The sequence below is a fragment of the Oncorhynchus keta genome, chromosome 14 (assembly GCF_023373465.1).
Source record: "Oncorhynchus keta strain PuntledgeMale-10-30-2019 chromosome 14, Oket_V2, whole genome shotgun sequence".
Taxonomy (NCBI): Eukaryota; Metazoa; Chordata; class Actinopteri; order Salmoniformes; family Salmonidae; genus Oncorhynchus; species Oncorhynchus keta.
In genome coordinates, this window is record NC_068434.1 from 73,231,779 (window position 1) to 73,251,336 (window position 19,558).

The window sequence follows — 19,558 nt, forward strand, 5'->3', positions numbered from 1 at the left end:
GCGGCGCCGGACAGGCGGGAGGCTCCGGCAGCGGCGCCGGACAGGCGGAGGCTCCGGCAGTGGCGCCGGACAGGCGGGACGCTCCGGCAGCGGCGCCCGGACAGGCGGAGGCTCCGGCAGCGGCGCCCGGACAGGCGGGACGCTCCGGCAGTGGCGCCGGACAGGCGGGACGCTCCGGCAGCGGCGCCGGACAGGCGGGAGGCTCCGGCAGCGGCGCCGGACAGGCGGGGACGCTCCGGCAACGGCGCAGGACAGGCGGGACGCTCCGGCAACGGCGCAGGACAGGCGGGACGCTCCGGCAGCGGCGCAGGACAGGCGGGACGCTCCGGCAGCGGCGCCGGACAGGCGGGACGCTCGGCAGCGGCGCCAGACCGGGCGGGACGCTCCGGCAGCGGCGCCGGATGGGCGGGACGCTCCGGCAGCGGCGCCGGACAGGCGGGAGCACCTGCAGAGAGGAGACAGAGAGACAGCCTGGTGCGTGGAGCTGCTACAGGAGGCAGCGGCGCCGGACAGGCGGGACGCTCCAGCAGCGGCGCCGGACAGGCGGGAGGCTCCGGCAGTGGTGCCGGACAGGCGGGAGGCTCCGGCAGCGCGCGCCGGACAGGCGGGAGGCTCCCGGACAGGCGGGAGGCTCCGGCAGCGGCGCCGGACAGGCGGGAGGCTCCGGCAGCGGCGCCGGACAGGCGGAACGCCGGCAGCGGCGCCGGACAGGCGGGAGCACCTGCAGGGAGGAGACTGAGAGACAGCCTGGTGCGTGGGGCTGCCACAGGAACTACCAGGCTGGGGAGACTTTCAGGAGGCTTGGTGTTAGGAGGAGCCTGAAAGACCGGGCTGTGGGGAGCACTGGAGCTCTGGTGCGCAACCTGGCACCACTTCCCCAGGCTGGACAACTACTCGAGCCCGGACCCTCCAGAGTGCAGGCACAGGTTGAACCGGGCTGTGGGTAAGCACGGGAGATCTAGTGCTTACTACACGCACCTCTCCCCTAGGCTCCACTCCCACAGTTGCCCGGTACGAGCGGAGCGCAGGCAGAGGACGCACTGCACCCTCCCAGCGCCCCGGAGACACAGCACGCAGAGCCGGCGCAGGATAACCTGGACCAAGACTGCGTACCGGCGACCAGACCCGCTGAGCAGGCACCATACGCCCTGGCTCAATGCCCACACTCGCATGGCACTCTCGGGGGCTGCCCTATAGCGCACCGGGCTATGGACACGCACTGGCGACACCGTGCGCTCAACCGCATAACACGGTGCCTGACCAGTAATGCGCTGCTTATCATAAGCACGAGGAGTGAGCTCAGGTCTGCTACCTGGCTTAGTACCACACCTCGTGTGCCCCAAAAAAAATTTTGGGGCTGCCTCTGTACCTGTCGCACTGCCGTGCTGGCTCCTCATATTGCTGCCGCTCAGCTTTCGCTGCCTCCAGCTCTGCTTTGGGGCTGCGATTTTCCCCAGCCCGTGCCCAGGGTCCCTCTCCGTTCAGTATCTGCTCCCATGTCCAGGAGTCCTGTGATGGTGGCCTCTGTTGTTGATGCTGCTGCTGCTGTCGTCGCTGTCCTTTACCACGCCGCTTGGTCCGATTTTGGTGGGTGATTCTGTAATGAGTTTCCTCCCTTCTTCCGAAGAGGAGAGGCGAAACGGATCAGAGGACCAATACGCGGCGTGGTAATTTTCCATGGTACTTTTTAATGCTACAAGGTACACATGAACAAACTAACAAAACAAGAAATGTGAAAACTCAAAAAACAGTCCTATCTGGTGCACACACAGAGAGAGGAAACAATCACCCACAAACACACAGTGAAACCCAGGCCACCTAAGTATGATTCTCAATCAGAGACAACTAATGACACCTGCCTCTGATTGAGAACCATACTAGGCCGAAACATCGAAATAACCAAAACATAGAAAAACAAACATAGACTACCCACCCAACTCACGCCCTGACCATACTAACTAAACACAAAACACAGAAAATAAAGGTCAGAACGTGACATGGATTAATTTACCTCAGTTAATTTACTCTATGTAGAAAGTGAATTCCTCCGTCGTCTGGTAGGTAAGTACAGTCATTTTAGAGAAAACAAATATATATATTTCAAGATTTCAAATTCAGAACCAGCCATCACAGTGGGGCTCTGGAAGTCTGGGAAATCATCTGAAGTTTAAGGTACTCTGGACACTACTGTACTGTGAATAGGAAGTACGGCCTCCCAGCTAGCTTTGAACCTCCCGTGACTTTGACACCAGTCAGGGATTAATGCCACCCCACTGAGTTGAGTAACTGCCCCATTACAAGAGAGGGGAAAGGGGAGAGTGGGAGGCAGAGACAGAGTACACCTGAATAGTGTTTGTGCTGTTGTGTTAGAGAATGAAAAAGCCCTTGAGCGGAACAGGAAGTGAAAGAGGGAGTGAAAAGGAAAGCACAGAGTAGTACCTTTACCTGTGAAGGAGTGATTCTTCCATACACAGAGTACGAAGAGGTGTTGTGTCTCGGTGTGTATGCGTTCATTTACGGTGCTGTGGGAAAGATCCATTAGCAGTGAAACAACACAGCTCACAACAAGGAAGTTATTTATGTGTTCAATAAGGGTCTCTGGCTTTCACTCCCTTTTCCCCTCAGTATCACTTCCTTAAGAAAAGCAGCGCTTGGAAAGTAGACTACCACGCAAGGTGTCCCAGGTAGGTGAGAGTACATTGTCCTACTGTACTGTAGTCCGGTGGTGCACTGTACTGTGCCACTGGACCTCATACACTAACTGCTATTCTGGGCAAACTACCTGACAGTGTGCTGGAGTATGTGAGTCAGAAAACTGGAGGAGGGTGATGGTGCAAAGCTGCAGATTTTAATTGACAAGTGAAAACTTGCAGAACAATGAGCTGTTTTATCTTCAAGCGGCATATCAACACAGTGATGAAGTGTGTTTTGATCTAGTAAGACAGCTTTGAGCCTTTTCAAAGTGTTCACTTCCAATTTAATGGCTTATGGTTCTAAATATGAACCATTTATTAGGAAGAGGAGAAGAAGTGAGAAGTGTGGAGCGGGCCTAAGGAAACTTTTTAATGAGAACACGTAGGAAACAAACTGCAAGTTTCCTTGAGACAATCATGAAGGAAATGTTGACACCACCATTGTTTTCTGTGGAGTGTAAAGGCAGGGTATCTTTTTCCATTCATAAGGAGGTGGGGGACCAAATGCTCAAGAAAACTTCTAAACAGGGACTGACAGAACAGTACAATCTATCAGTGTGGGAAAATAAGGGGGGGAAAGAAAGAGGAGAAGAGGAAAGTATGAGAGGAGATGGAGGGAGACAGGAAAGTCATGGAAGCTGGGGATCGAGAGAGGCAGGCCAGATCCTGCTGACTAATCCACTTTCTAACAGCTGCTTGGGGAACCTCACAGTGTCCATTTGAACAGCACAGACATGATGAGCAATAAATCCAGAGAACGGGAGTGAGAGAATGAGTGGGAGAGTGAAAGAGAGTGGGGGAAAGAGATGGAGAATAAGAGAGAGAGTGGGGGAAAGAGAGGGATAGAGAGTGAAGGAGAACAAGAAAGAGCGCCATTCAGAGTGGGAGAGGGAAAAAAGCAGGGAGAACTTAAAACCCATTAATTTCCCAAAGCCAGGTCTGGAGGAAATTAATCCTGATAGGGGGGCTGATGAGCTTTGCCAGCTTCTCTCTCTGCTCTTGCCCTCTCTCCTTCTCTCCTTCTCTCTCCTCTACATCAGCCGGTGGTTGATGCTCTACAGATCCAGCAGAGCTGAAGAGGCAAGACAGACTCAATAAGAGCCAGAGAGAGCAGAGGAAGGTCAGAGGGGAGGAACGATGGAGAGAGAGAGAGAGAGGAGACAGAACACAATTTCGTTTTGAAATGCGTTTATTTTAACATACATTTTGGGGATGGACTGTGTGAGTGTGTGTATGTGCGTGAGTGTGTATGTGCATGAGTCTGTGATAGTGTTAGTGTGTGTCCCTACTGCAATAAGGTCTCTCAGTCCTTTTCTCAAATTACAGGGAACAGAAATGGATTTCCAGACAATCAGGAAGGCTTTGCTCTGATTGGGCGGAATGCTTCCTCAAGTGTTTGTCAGCCAATTTGGCCCATTACCCAGTAAAGTGAATAAGGACTCCTAGTCCATCAAAGACCTGTCCAGCTGCCAAGCAACAGCAGTGGGACAAAAAATGGATCTTAAAAATAATTTTGGTGCAAGAGAAATGTACCACCATAGCAATATTAGAGGTAAGAAGAGTGAGGAGAAGTGATCTAGTGCAAATACATATACAGTGTAAACTGTATCTACACTGAAAAAAATATACAAACACATGTAAATTGTTGATCCCATGTTTTATGAGCTGAAATACAAAATCACAGAAATGTTCCATATGTACAAAAATCTTATTTCCCTCAAACTTTGTGCACAAATTGTTTAGTGAGCAGTTCTCCTTTGGCAAGATAATCCATCCACCTGACATGTGTGGCATATCAAAAAACGGACTAAACAACAGGATCATTGCACAGGTGCACCTTGTGCTGGGGACAATAAAAGGCCACTTTAAAATGTGCATTTTTGTCACACAACACAATGTGACAAGTTTTGAGGGAATGTGCAATTGGCATGCTGACTGCAGGATTGTCCACCACAGCTGTTGCCAGAGATGTGAATGTTAATTTCTCTACCATAAACCGCCTCCAACATAATTTTAGAGAATTTGGCATTACGTCCAACTGGCCTCACAACCGCAGACCATGTGTAACCACATTAGCCCAGGATAGTTTGCGGCTGATGAGAACTATTTCTGTCTGTAATAAAGCCTTTTTGTGGGGAAAAATCATTCTGATTGGCTTGGCCTGACTGCCAAATGTGTGGGCCTTTGCCTTCCAAGGCCCACCCATGGCTGTACCCCTGGCCAGTCATGTGAAATAAATAGATTAGGGCCTAATGATTTATTTAAATTGACTGATTTCCTTACCGTGCATTCATAAAGTATTCAGACCACTTGACTTTCTCCACATTGTTACGTTACAGCCTTATTCTAAAATTTATTAAATTGTTTATTTCCCCTCATCAATCTACACACAATATCCCATAATGACGAAGCAAAAATGGGTTTTTAGACATTTTTGCAAATGTATCACATTTACATACAGTACTAGTCAAACGTTTGGACACACATACTCATACCAAGGTATATCTTTATTTTTACTATTTAGAACAATAGTGAAGACATCAAAACTATGAAATAACACATACGGAATCATGTAGTAACAAAAAAAGTGTTAAACCGGTTCTTCAAAGTAGCAACCATTTGCCTTGATGACAGCTTTGCACACTCTTGGCATTCTCTCAACTAGCTTAATGAGGTGGTCAGCTGGAATGCATTTCCATGAACAGGTGTGCCTTGTGAACCTATTATAGATCAGACCCTTTTTTAAATGTTTTACCTAAAATGACCCAAATCTAACTGCCTGTAGCGCAGGGCCTGAAAAAAAGGATATGTATATTCCTGATACCATTTGAAAGGAAACACGTAGAAGTCTGTGGAAATGTGAAATTACTCTAGAACATAACACAATAGATCTGGTAAAACATAATACAAACAAAAAAACAGGTGTTTCCTATTTTTCTTTTTGTCCCATCATCTTTGAAATGCAAGAGAAAGGCCATCATATAATATTGCAGTTATGTGCAATTTAGATTTGGGCCAATAGATGGTAGCAGTGTGTGTGCAAAGTTTCAGATTGATCCAGTGAAGCATTGCAATACCGGAAAATATTTTGAATCAATTCTGCCCAAATGTGCTGAATTGGTCAATTGATACATATTAAAGTGCATAACTATAGAACATATACAAAAATAAAATGCTAATACAACATTTAAGTTTACACACTCTCAGGAATGTCACACATGATGGATCATTAGCTTATACACTACCTTTCACATATCTAGATGGCTGGGAGTGGAGCCAGAGACAGCAGGGGTTCAAGCTGTAGAACCCAGTTCCTACATTTGAATATAAAAATGGATTTTATCAAATAAAACTATGCTACATTTTATCCCTGGGACCATCAGGATGACAAATCAGAGCAAGATTACTGAATATAAGTACATTATTTACCTTCAGAGGTGAATGTATCAAACCATTTTCCGTGATACATTTTTGTTGTTATGCACTCAAACAATAGCATGGTATTTTTTCACTGTAATATCTACTGTAAATTGGACATGGCAGTTAGACTAACAAGATGTTAGCTTTCTGCCCATATTAGACATGTCTATATGGGCAGAAAGTTTGGTGTTACTTACAGCGTCATGCTAATCACATTATCGCAAGTTAGCTCAACCGTCCCGGTATAGGGACACCGATCCCGTATTAAAAGTTCATTTGTGGAATGTATTTCCTTCTTAATGCATTTGAGCCAATCATTTGTGTAGTGGTAGGGATGGTATACAGAAGATAGCCCTATATTGTAAAAGACTAATTCCATATTATGGGAAGAACAGCTCAAAAGAGCAAAGAAAAACAACAGTCCATCATTACTTTTGTCACGGCCGTCGAAAGAAGTAGACGAAAGTGCAGCGTGGTGAGCGTACATTTCCCTTTTATTTTAGTAAATGTCGCCAACAAACGAAACACAACCGTGACACAACCGTGACGCTTACAGGGCTATAGTGCCACTAACAAAAGTTACCTACCCACACTGAAAGGAGGGAAAAAGGGCTACCTAAGTATGTTTCCCAATCAGAGACAACGATAGACAGCTGTCCCTGATTGAGAACCATACATAGAAAACATAGAAATAAAGAAACATAGAAAACAAAAAATAGAATGCCCACCCCACATCACACCCTGACTTAACTAAATAGAGAAATAAAACGGCTCTCTAAGGTCAGGGCGTGACAACTTTAAGACTTGAAGGTCAGTCAATATGGAAAATTTCAAGAACTTTGACAGTTGCAGAAACTATCAAGTTACAGCCCAAATAAATGCTTCACAGAGGTCAAGTAACAGACACATCTCAACATGAACTGTACAGAAGAGACTGCGTGAAACAGGCCTTCGTGGTCAAATTGCTGCAAAGAAACCACTACTAAAGGACACCAATAATAAGAAGAGACTTGCTTGGGCCAAGAAACATGAGCAATGGGCATTAGACCAGTGGAAATCTGTCCTTTGGTCTGCTGGGTCCAAATTTGCGATTTTTGGTTCCAACTGCCATGTCTTTGTGAGACGCAGCAAGATTAACGGATGATCTCTGCATGTGTGGTTCCCACTGTAAAGCATGGAGGAGGCAGATAGATGGTGAGGGGGGCTTTGCTGGTGACACTGTCGGTCATTTATTTAGAATTCAAGGCACACTTAACCAGAATGTTGAAAAGCATTCCAGATGAAGCTGGTTCAGAGAATGCCAAGATTGTGCAAAGTTGTCATCAAGGCAAAGGACGGCTACTTTGAAGAATCTCAAACATAAAATATATTTTCATTTGTTTAACACTTTTTTGGTTACTACATGATTTCATATATGTTATTTCATAGTTTTGATGTAGAAAATAGTAAAAATAAAGAAACACCCTAAGTGTGTTCAAACCTTTGACAGGTACTGTTAGTATTCAGACCCTTTACTGAGTACTTTGTTGAAGCACCTTTGGTAGCAATTACAGCCTTGAGTGTTCTTGGGCTCCCATTCTTCACTGCAAATCCTGTCAAGCTCTGTCAGGTTGGATGGGGAGCGTTGCTGCACAGCTATTTTCAGCTCTCTCCAGAGATGTTCAATCAGGTTCAAGTCCAGGCTCTGGCTGGGGACACAATGACATTCAGACACTTGTCCTGAAGACACTCCTGTGTTGTCTTGGCTGTGTGCTTATGATTGTTGTCCTATTGGAAGGTGAAGCTTCGCCCCAGTCTGAGGTCCTGAATGCTCTGGATCAGGTTTTCCAAGGATCTCTCTGTACTTTGCTCAGTTCATCTTTCCCTCGATCCTGACAAGTCTCCCATGATGCTGCATCCACCATGCTTCAGCGAAGGAATGGTGCCACGTTTTCTGTCGACGTGATGCTTGGCATTCAGGCCAGAGTTCAATCTTGGTTTCATCAGACAAGAGAATATTGTTTCTCATGGTCTGAGAGTCCTTTAGGTGACTTTTGGCAAAGTCCAAGAGGGCTGTCATGTCCTTTTTACTGAAGAGGGGCTTCCATCTGGCCATTCTACCATAAAGGCCTGATTGGTGGAATGCTGCAGAGATTGTTGTCCTTCTAGAAGGTTCTCCAATCTCCACAGAGGAAATCTGGCGCTCTGTTAGCGTGTCTATCGGGTTCTTGGTCACCACCCTTCTCACCTGATTACTCAGTTTGGCCCGGGCGGCCAGCTCCAGGAAGAGTCTTGGTGGTTCCAAACTTCTTCCATTTAAGAATGATGGAGGCCACTGTGTTCTTGGAGACCTTCAATGCCCGAGATATGTGCCTCGACACAATCCTGTCTCGGAGCTCTACAGACAATTCCTTTGACATAATGGCTTGGTTTTTGCTTTGACATGCACTGTCAACTGTGGGACCTTATATAGATTTTAATCAAGTTGTAAAAACATCTCAAGGATGATCAATGGAAACAGGATGCACCTGATTTGAATACTTGTAAATAAGGTATATGTTTTTTATTTTTAATACATTTGCAAAAATGTAGATTAATGAGGAAACACATTTATTTTTTAAATCCATTTTAGAATAAGGCTGTAATGTAACAACATGTGGAAAAAGTCAAGGGGTGAGAATACTTTCCGAATTCACTGTAACTTAGTAAAATACTAGAAACTGTTGCATGTTGTGTTTATATTTTTGTTCAGTATAGTATTAAAGAACTACTCTATAAAGTTGTTCATGTAATTGAATTGTTACCATAGACAGGATGAGCCTTGAATCACATGAAATGTTCTCCTGTTCCAGGTGGAAGATATCAGAAATGGTCTGAATGTATCCTCACCGCTCTGCTGACAAACCTCAACTGACATACTTTTCTTTGTTCTTATCAGGATGTACATTTGTTCAATTCAAAACGGTGGAACAGATGCCAAAGACAAGCTCATACTCCAGGAGAAACACACACACACACACACACTATCTACCCTACAGCTTTTAAACACATAGAACAATCAGAGACCTTGAAAGTTAAAGTTAAATGAAACAACACATAACCCTTCCCTGACAAACCACATTCATCTTGTGAGACACATGTGAGGCTACAGTAGGGCAGATGAGATGAATGGATAGATATTGATGGATAGACTGCATCTTGTTTTCAATTCAACACACAAACAATCAGCCATTAAATGTTGGCAAATGCGCCGACAGAACTCCTATTTCAACTCTATCTAAAACTTTTTTGAGAACCTAGCAGAGAAATAGGACATGTTCACTCCCAAGTACCCATGTAGAGGATGATAAATGTTTCTCTCCATCTTGCAATGTGGGATGAGGCTGAGTTATCCTCTCTCTTTCTGCCTCAATGCAACCTGTTACTGCTCAATGTACGACAGATACAGGAGCGCATCCTAAAATAACTCTGCAAGACAGATACCCACATACTGCTGGGTAGCAGCCTGGTGAAGCCTGGGCCTGGTTTCAAAAAGATTGGAACAGAGGAAGGAAGGAAGCAAGGAAGCAAGCAAGGAAGCAAGGAAGGAAGGAAGGAAGGAAGGAAGGAAGGAAGGAAGGAAGGAAGGAAGGAAGGAAGGAAGGAAGGAAGGAAGGAAGGAAGGAAGGAGAGAGAAAGAGAGAGGGGGGCAGAGAGAGTGAAGGGACTGAGAGAGAATATTAAAATAAACTGAATGAGAAAATATGTCTTGGGAAGGGATGTTGAGAAGTATAAGGGAGGAAAAGAGAGTACAATAGAGGAGAGAAGGCAATCTTTCTGGAGCCCTATCTTTTGGAGCGGTCTCTAACAACAGCCTCATTAAAACAGCAGTGAATCACAACTGTCCCTGTGTTTTCACAACCATTCAACTTTTTTATTTGGTTAGAATTTGTGGATTCCATCTTGAGTCTCAATTTCTCTGCCATATTTCACTAAATTAACGGGCTTGCTGGTCTAAATCACTCATCTCTCTCTTCACTCCACTCTGCCTTTAGAATACACTCACAATCTCCAGACCAATTTTCTAAAGATTTGATTCAGAAGGTAATATCCTCTTTTCTGAACTTAAAAATACATTAAAAAGGCAACCTTATTCTTTCTTTCTCTCCCGCTATGATTTTCCCCAGACTGATTCTAGATTACCTGAAGTAAGAGTAGTGAAGGCAGGGCAACACTTGGCTGTGTGTGTGTGTGTGTGTGTGCGTGTGTGTGTGTGTGTGTGTATCCCACTCTTCTCTGTGTTCCTCTTCCTCCGTTTCATCTGCAGTGACCCTTTTCCACCCTTCTCCAAGTGCTGAAGAAATGTACTTTCCTATAGTTTACCCTGGTAGACATCATTATGAGGACAATGGCTTGTGAGCAAAGGAATGATTTCTAGGTCTAGTAATTCTGTTTTCAATGACTCTCGGAGGGGTAGAGAGAGAGAAGGTGAGGGAGAGATTGGGATGCAGTGAGTGGGCTTTCCTCCATTGACCTTCTCCCTATGGTTTGATTACACTCACTCCATCTTTCCATCCATCCATCCATTGCCTTTTACCCCTGTTGCTCTCTCTCTTCCCTCTCTCCATCTCCTCCCCTGGATTTACCCAGACTGATGAGAGACACCTTGGAGGGGCCATCAGACCTCTTCAGCTGACCACAGACAGTCAATTACCCCCTGGGTGAACGCTAGGACAGCTAATGTGTGTGTGTGTGTGTTTGTTTGTTGTTGGGCATGTCTGTGAAAGGTGAGGGGTGGCTCTGCAGATGTCAACATAATCATTCCCTCACAGTACAAAGGCATAGACACATGGCCTTGTGTCATTTCAATATAACATATATACTACAACCTAATCACACACGCTTCCTGCCCAGGATTGATTTGTTTACCTGTTCTGTACTGAACACACACTTGAAGAGAATCCCTGCTGCACTGCATGCTCACACTTGTTCTAAAGCAGAGTACACAAACACACACACACACACACACACACACACACACACTTTTGCTACACTGGTTCTACTCAACCCCAGTGGAAAAGGCACTTATCACTTGAACAGATAAAAATATGCAAACCTCTGGATTTCTAGTGACTCATAGCTCCACCTACTGGTTATAAAGTGGAAGTGTAGTTCCACATGTAGCTCAGAGTACACCTTTAGTGGAATACCAATACCAGCACCAGTACCCACAGCGAGAAATCTAATTTTCATGCAGATTGGCGCTTTTAATATGCTTAACTATGATTAATTGAAGTGATTACACCAGCATAAGAAACTATGTACGTTTCTATATCCATCCCTCCCCTGTGCCGGGTTACGACAAAGTCAACATCCACCCACAAACTGGCCATCAATTACTGAGGCAGGCTCCATTAACGGAATAAAGAATATTAAGTGGAGGAGGCGGTCTTATGGCACAGGCACCACTTTCTCATTCATACTCTTTTTTTATTTTACCTTTATTTAACCAGGCAAGTCAGTTAAGAACACATTCTTATTTTCAATGACGGCCTAGGAACAGTGGGTTAACTGCCTGTTCAGGGGCAGAACGACCTTGTCAGCTCGGGGATTTGAACTTGCAACCTTGCGGTTACTAGTCCAACGCTCTAACCACTAGGCTACCCTCTCTCTCTTTCTCTCCATGTGAGTGATAATAAGGCTAGTCTAGATGATCTCCAGGTTGCTCTTAACTGTTGATGGAAAGTGGTGATGTATCCACAGAGAGACTATAATGTATATGGAGAATATACACACAGAGTATTACTGTATGTGCTGTGCTATGACTATGAGGTGACGCGAAAGCTCAATTTAAATACAACTGACAACCATCAGAGTCAGTTCCAACAGCCTCAGAACCAACTCATTGGATTTCCCCCACCCCATGACTCAACTAGCAATTTAGACCAACCCGGTCTCCCCTCATCTGATACGTTGCATTGTTACCCACAACATTTTATGGGGAGGAGAAATTAAATGAGGATATCACCCTCATTTCATCAAATTCAACAGTGCACTTTCTCTCCATGTGGGCACCAACAAGTAACGGAAGGCTACTTAATTCTTCCGAGTTGGCTAGATCTAAATTCCCCTTAACTATTCTTAGGGAGCATTACTGTTACTATTTCTGTACCTGTTAATTTTAGACTAATTTAACGCTATAACAGACAATGCTATGTTGTTGAATTTACTCTGAGTGATGCGCAGTGGATAGCGCAACCAAAGCCTACACAAAACAAGAGTGTACAGCATTGTTTTGAAGATACAAAAAGTTGTACTCAATGGGTTTGCATACATATCCACATTGACCTCAGAGAGATCATAGATCCGTAGAAAAGCCATGTGATCACTGTTTGGCTCCCAGTTTGAATTGCAGCATTGAGATTGCTGAGTTTTGACATGGCAAACATTGAATGTAGTACTAATGTTTTTAAAAAATCAACTGTACTAACTGCATTTCTCAGCTTGTTCTCAGGTTGTGACAGATGCTGTCGGTACAGGTACCATGGACAGTTCAATACTGCCATAACAATGACCACCACAGAAGAAAGGCAAAGAGAGACAACGAAAGGGAGAGTGACAATTATAGGAGAGAAACGAAAGCTATATAGATGGCAATATCCAAATATTGTTTGATTTGCTTGCCATCTACAGTGCAGATGACAGTAGTCCGACTGACAACTTTATCAGGACGAGGTCTTGCCGATGTCAAGTTCTTTCCAAAAGCCTAATCTCTGATGACGCCAGCTAAATGACACATTGGATCGGCTACCCTCAAACATCAATTGATGTTTACTTATCATAAAAAGCATGCAGTTACTTGCTGTACAACGCTGATCATCGAGCTAAATGTGGAATAATTGGAAATGTGTAGTTCTGACTATGCTCTTCAAGAGGTGATGATATTAAAACCAAAATAGTTATAACATTTAATTAACAATCCTTTGAAAACGGCATGTATTTGTCAATGGTTTTAGCGGAGCTGGTGGTCTCCTTGCCCCCCAGCTGCCAAATCTAAATTGTTTTGGGACGTTTTATTGATAACGATCTGTTGTAATTGTAAATCACCATATTGGCATTGTTACATCACTGGTAGGAGAGTTTTGGAATACCTGAATTAATGAGAAAATGACCTCTGAGTGCATGAATTAGCATCATTTGCTGGTGTTAAACCATATATGAAAACATTCAACATATTTTGAAAGCTGAGAAACAGCTCTTTCAAATGATATGACATACATTTGAAGTCTGAAATTTACATACACCTTAGCCAAATACATTTAAACTCAGTTTTTCACAATTCCTGACGTTTAATAGTAGTAAAAGTTAACTGTCAGCATAATAGTAGAGAGAATTATTTATTTCAGCTTTTATTTCTTTCATCACATTCCAAGTGGGTCAGAAGTTTACATACACTCAATTAGTATTTGGTAGAATTGCCTTTAAATTGTTTAACTTTGGTCAAACGTTTCGGGTAGCCTTCCACTTCTCAATCACGCACCTCACCACAATTCCCAACCAATGCGTATTTTGGTACGCAGTCCCTCTTCATTTGATTATGTTGACAGCTGGAGGAATTGATTGAGCTGTGCGTACACCTTTGGTACTCAGATAGACCCTTAAGGGACAGACAATGCGTTACCATACATGGATAATGCTCTGGCATGGCGATATTGTCCTACCAGTTGAATAATAAATGCTACTTTGTTCCATCTGCTGGACTTCATTTGTATATTTTAAAGTAACAGTGGTGATTCCATAGTAATCAATGGTGAAGCTGAAGTGATGTTTCTTTATCTGCAATTGATTTAATATACAGTACATGATAGCATCTTCAACCACTGATAGTGTGGGGATAGTCTACTCAATGATACTGAGATGAGGGTGGCTCCCTCATTTCACAGCAAGTTAACTCAGGAACAGAAAACAAGTCGAGGAGCCCTCTGTCCATTTAAACCCAAATGAGAGGGAGATGAGTTGAATCAAACTGTATTTAAAAATGGAAACCACAGCTGTCGGATTATGTAAAGGACCAATGATTCATCATTTATCTCATTTAAGTGAGACCTCACGACTCTGTCCACGTTGTGTAAAACTACAGAGACTGATTCTCCACTCGATTACACAGCTTCCCCAAACTGTGGAAGTGTTCAGAGTATTCCTGGAGTTTCAGAGAGGGGAGACTAGAGTGAAGAGGCTGACTGTCAGAAAACAGTGCAGTGTAGGGCAGTTTATTGTTTACTCCATGTGTAACTCTGTGTTGTTGTCTGTGTCACACTGCTTTGCTTTATCTTGGCCAATTGTAAATGAGAACTTGTTCTCAGCTAGCCTACCTGGTTTAATAAAGGTGAAATATATATATTTTTAAATAAACGTCTGCTTTGTATCTCTTAGGGGTTGACCCTGTCCTCCTCCTCTCCCTCCTCCTCATTATCATGCCTTTCATAATCACTGTCTGTTCTGTTCTCCTTTAACCTTAATATAAGGATGAGAAGGGCTGTTCTCCCATCTCCTAGTAATGGTCCTAGGTCTACACATGAGCACCCCTGTGGAATCAGACTAAAAAAGATAGGAAAACCAAGCATGGAAAGTGTCGCTGTACTCCTTATTATCCCACAATGCAAAAAGGCAAATCGATATATGTGTTTTAATTCAACTGGATTTTTCATCGTCATCCTAGGTCGCTCAGATGAATGATTATACAAAGCTAGCATAGTCTTGTATGAGAAAACAACAGGAAGGATAAATAATTAGCAAGAACACCAATAGAGCAAAAGCTCTCACTTTTCACAAAGTTATCACATTATATATTGTATAAAAGTTCACCAAAATAACTATCCACTATATCAGGTAAATAGTTAAAGATGCAATGTGTAACTTTTGGGGAAACCCAACCAAATTCACGTAGAAATGTGAGTTATAGATTTGTCATTCTTGTTGAAAGCAAGTCTAAGACGCAGATCTCTTCTATCTGCAATATTTCTATGCCTCCCGTTCTTAAGCTTAGTTTTTGCGTCTTTTACTTTGGTTTTGTACACCAGCTTCAAACAGCTGAAAATACAATATAACATATTTCACAGAGGTTTATTCTAATTTTGGGAACCAGGAAATGGCATCGCAAATTTTGCATATTGCACCTTTAAAAAATATGTTACATACCAACAATGCTACCAAAGGCATAACATTGCAGATTGATGGAGATTACAAATGTGCTGTATGCAGAATCAACCACCCTCTTCCAGAGACAGAAGAGGAAGTGAGACATTCCATTCCCTAATTTTTTCTGCATCAATGGAAGTCAATTAACTAGGTAACTATCGCATTGGTGTTGATGGGAGAGCCACCCCTTCAAGTAGACCGGAAATTATGATTTTTTTTTCAATGGTAAACAGACTGAGTGAAGTATATTTATTTATCCACCATCTTTGACTTTTCCATTAGAAAAACAAACTTAATGAAGTCACATGGTAGGGATGGTCACGGTCAGAATAGGAAGAAACTGCTTATAGACAACCACCAGAAGGGGGAGACAAATACACTGGGATCAGAACACCATCATCAACAGACACTATTATGAGTCTCTGAAACCTTAGTGCTCCTGCATTTAATTCCTTCAACAGAATACATTGGAATGCATCAGATAAAGTTCCTACCAAATGTTTATTCACCCACACAAGTGCACGTGTCTTTTTTCCTCAACCCGTCCTTGGACGGCCCACCTTACATTTACATTTAAGTCATTTAGCAGACGCTCTTATCCAGAGCGACTTACAAATTGGTGCATACACCTTATGACAACCAGTGGAACAGCCACTTGCATCTAAATCTTGTTGGGGGGGTGAGAAGGATTACTTACCCTTACTTACCCTATCCTAGGTATTCCTTGAAGAGGTGGGGTTTCAGGTGTCTCCGGAAGGTGGTGATTGACTCCGCTGTCCTGGCGTCGTGAGGGAGTTTGTTCCACCATTGGGGGGCCAGAGCAGCGAACAGTTTTGACTGGGCTGAGCGGGAACTGTACTTCCTCAGTGGTAGGGAGGCGAGCAGGCCAGAGGTGGATGAACGCAGTGCCCTTGTTTGGGTGTAGGGCCTGATCAGAGCCTGGAGGTACTGAGGTGCCGTTCCCCTCACAGCTCCGTAGGCGAGCACCATGGTCTTGTAGCGGATGCGAGCTTCAACTGGAAGCCAGTGGAGTGTAATGATTAGGCCTGTCGACTTTTCTGGACCGCTGTACCATAATTACTTTAACTAGGCCTTGTTAAGAGATAATGTACCTTCAGAGGTACATCAGATCTCATTAAGTCTGCCAAATTAGGCCTGAACAACCTACCTCAGAGAAAGAACACACTGAGAAACATGCCTTACACCTGTGTGAGACTAAATGTAAATGTAAATGAACATATCCCAAATTCAACCCTAGCCCTGACCCTTTCACCTTGAACCCCTATCCCTGACCCTCTCGCCTTGAACCCCTATCCCTGACCCCCTAGCTCAGCGTCCCTAGCCCTGACCCTCTCGCCTTGCACCCCTAGCTCAGCGTCCCTAGCCCTGACCCTCTCGCCTTGAACCCCTATTCCTGACCCCCTAGCCCTGAACCGCTATCCCTGACCCCCTAGCTCAGCATCCCTAGCCCTGACCCTCTCGCCTTGAACCCCTATCCCTGACCCCCTAGCTCAGCGTCCCTAGCCCTGACCCTCTCGCCTTGAACCCCTATCCCTGACCCCTAGCTCAGCGTCCCTAGCCCTGACCCTCTCGCCTTGCACCCCTAGCTCAGCGTCCCTAGCCCTGACCCTCTCGCCTTGAACCCCTACCCCTGACCCCTAGCTCAGCGTCCCTAGCCCTGACCCTCTCGCCTTGAACCCCTATCCCTGACCCCCTAGCTCAGTGTCCCTAGCCCTGACCCTCTACACCAGTCTCTCCTCACTTGTATAAACCTGATAGGAGTGTATAGGTATAAGTGTAACCGGTGCTGTACTGCACCGCTGTATCTATGCATTGTGTGTGGTTGATTGAGACTATAGAAGTGGACTTTGGAGATCAGGTTGTTTTAATTCAGCACAATTCACTCACTGTTTCCTGCATCAGCATCCAAAAGAAAATAAAACATTTGTAGAGCACGTATGTTCTGCGAATCGTCGCCTCTTTCTTTCATAGTGCATCAACATGATTTGAGCACGAGCACGCAGGGCAAAACGTAAGTACACACTCCCCTACTCCCAGCTTGCAGGCATGCATAATAACAAATCAACATGCCATATTGATATATGAACCTGGTGAAATTCACACAGTACTTTAACAACTGTTACATTCACCCCTCCTGAATTTCACCAACCTTGTAAAACTGAACAAAATAACCTACCAAGCTCAAGGCATAATTCTGAATTCAGCTCAAAGCTACCCATAGGGTTTAGGGCAAGTGAAAGTTGGTCAGGCCTTCAACTGCCGCTAGATGCATAGTGCCTCTTACACTATACCAACCTACTTAGCCTTACAAAAATGGTCATTCTGTACTAAATTATATCTCTATACTATGTTAAACTTGCACCTTCTGGTGGATTGACTCAATTAGTCTCTTGACAGGTTTAACTACCCTCCCCGCCCTTGTGCGCCCTGCCACTGGGCTAGGGGCCATGGTGACTAACAGTGGCTCTGGCCTTAGATCATTGATCAGAGGAGGGTTTGAAGGAATCAGCTCCAGGATCTCAGAGGTACTTCCCAGGTAATTTTCCTCAAGCAAGCAAGGTTCTTCTGGTTCTGACTTTCCATCCGATGCCCAGAGCTCGGAGTAATCGCTTGAATCCTCCGCCACCCAAGATGCACTTTCCTCCCCAGAGTCCTCCATGTCTTCCCTGTCCAGTCCATCACCGGAGTCGGTGACCTCTCCTGCATCTACATTGATTGAAGGTCCTGCAGCATCACTGTCATTGAAGTGCACTGAATCATCAATTTCAAATGGCAGGAAATTCACCTGCAGCAGTAGATTCCGGTGAACCACTTTCTCTCTGCCGTAACGGTTTTGCATTATGTACGTGGGAGTTTGTGGATTGACTGAAGTCACTGTGAAAATCTCGGGGTTCCACTTGTCAGCCAACTTGCGGTGGACCCTTTCACCCTTGTTGGCGATGAAGACACGTTCCCCCATGGACAAACTGATGCCTTTAACCCGCTTGTCATACTCCCGACCTTGTCGTCTCTGTTGCTTGTCAGTGTGCCTTTGGGCAACACTCATGGCTTCCTTCAGCCCAGTGATCAGAGTCTCGACATACTTGTTGCAATCCACAACACTGGAGTCGTCCAAAACATTGCGGAACATCACATCCACTGGGAGCCGAGGGACCCTACTAAACATGAGAAAGAATGGAGCATAGCCCATAGTCTTGTGAACAGTGGCATTGTAGGCAAATGTCAATGACTGGATTTGTTCAGGCCAGAGTGAGGTGTACTCTCATTTGTGTCTGGAAGTAGCTAGCAAGCTAGCCAACATTAGCCAGTTCGCTTGGGTGCTTGATTGCTGTTTTGAGGTCAGAAAGGTCAGATCAACCCACAAAACACTCTGAATTTACAAACGCCCAGAGCGCACTCTGAGCGCACTCTAGCACTACCGATTGAATTTACAAACACACCCATTGCGTCTTATTAATGTTTCGGCCGTAGGCCTATATACCACAGTGGCAAGGCATATGAACTAACATGTTATAGAGCAAACAACACAGTTGTCACAACACATGTAATATGGCTTTTTTTGGGGGGGCTTGGCTTCCCCAGTGAATTTACCCATGCACCGCTACTGAGTCTGAACAGCCAAAAAGCACATTAATCAGATATATCTTGATGTGGTATGAAGTCAGATACAAATCTGATTCCTGGCCATGTACCTTGTGTCTGAAATCTTATTTATTTTCCCTTAATTGGTTTTTAGACTGTTATTTGGCATATCTTGTTGCTTGCTAGCTGCTTTGTTGACAGTTTGCTAAGAGCATGTGGTAGCTAACTAGCTTGTTAATTGTTTACAAACAAATTAGTGAAAGTGCTAGAAAGCTAAATGGCTAGCTAGCTAGTTGACTACTGTGGCCAAAAATGGCTTGTTTTGAATGTTGGATCATCTTATCCTTCGAAGCTTAACTTAAAAGTGTTCTTACACTATGATTTTGACCATTCAAAGCAACTGTGAAACGTACATGGCAGGCATTGTTGTCATCTTAGCTTGCTACATAACTTCTGATTGATAGGAAGAAGTAAGAGCACCACCACCAATCAGCCTACACCACTGCCAGTGCGCACACCAATCGTTACTATGACAACAAGCTTGGCCATGTCAACTAATGACTGCTGTCTGAAATCCGATTGGGTCACTTGTAAACTTGCTGTTTGGACAGCCAGTATTCCAAAATGGATTTGAAAACGAAACTGACTTGAGCATTAAGGCCTGCAGTGTGAACAAGATTTGATAC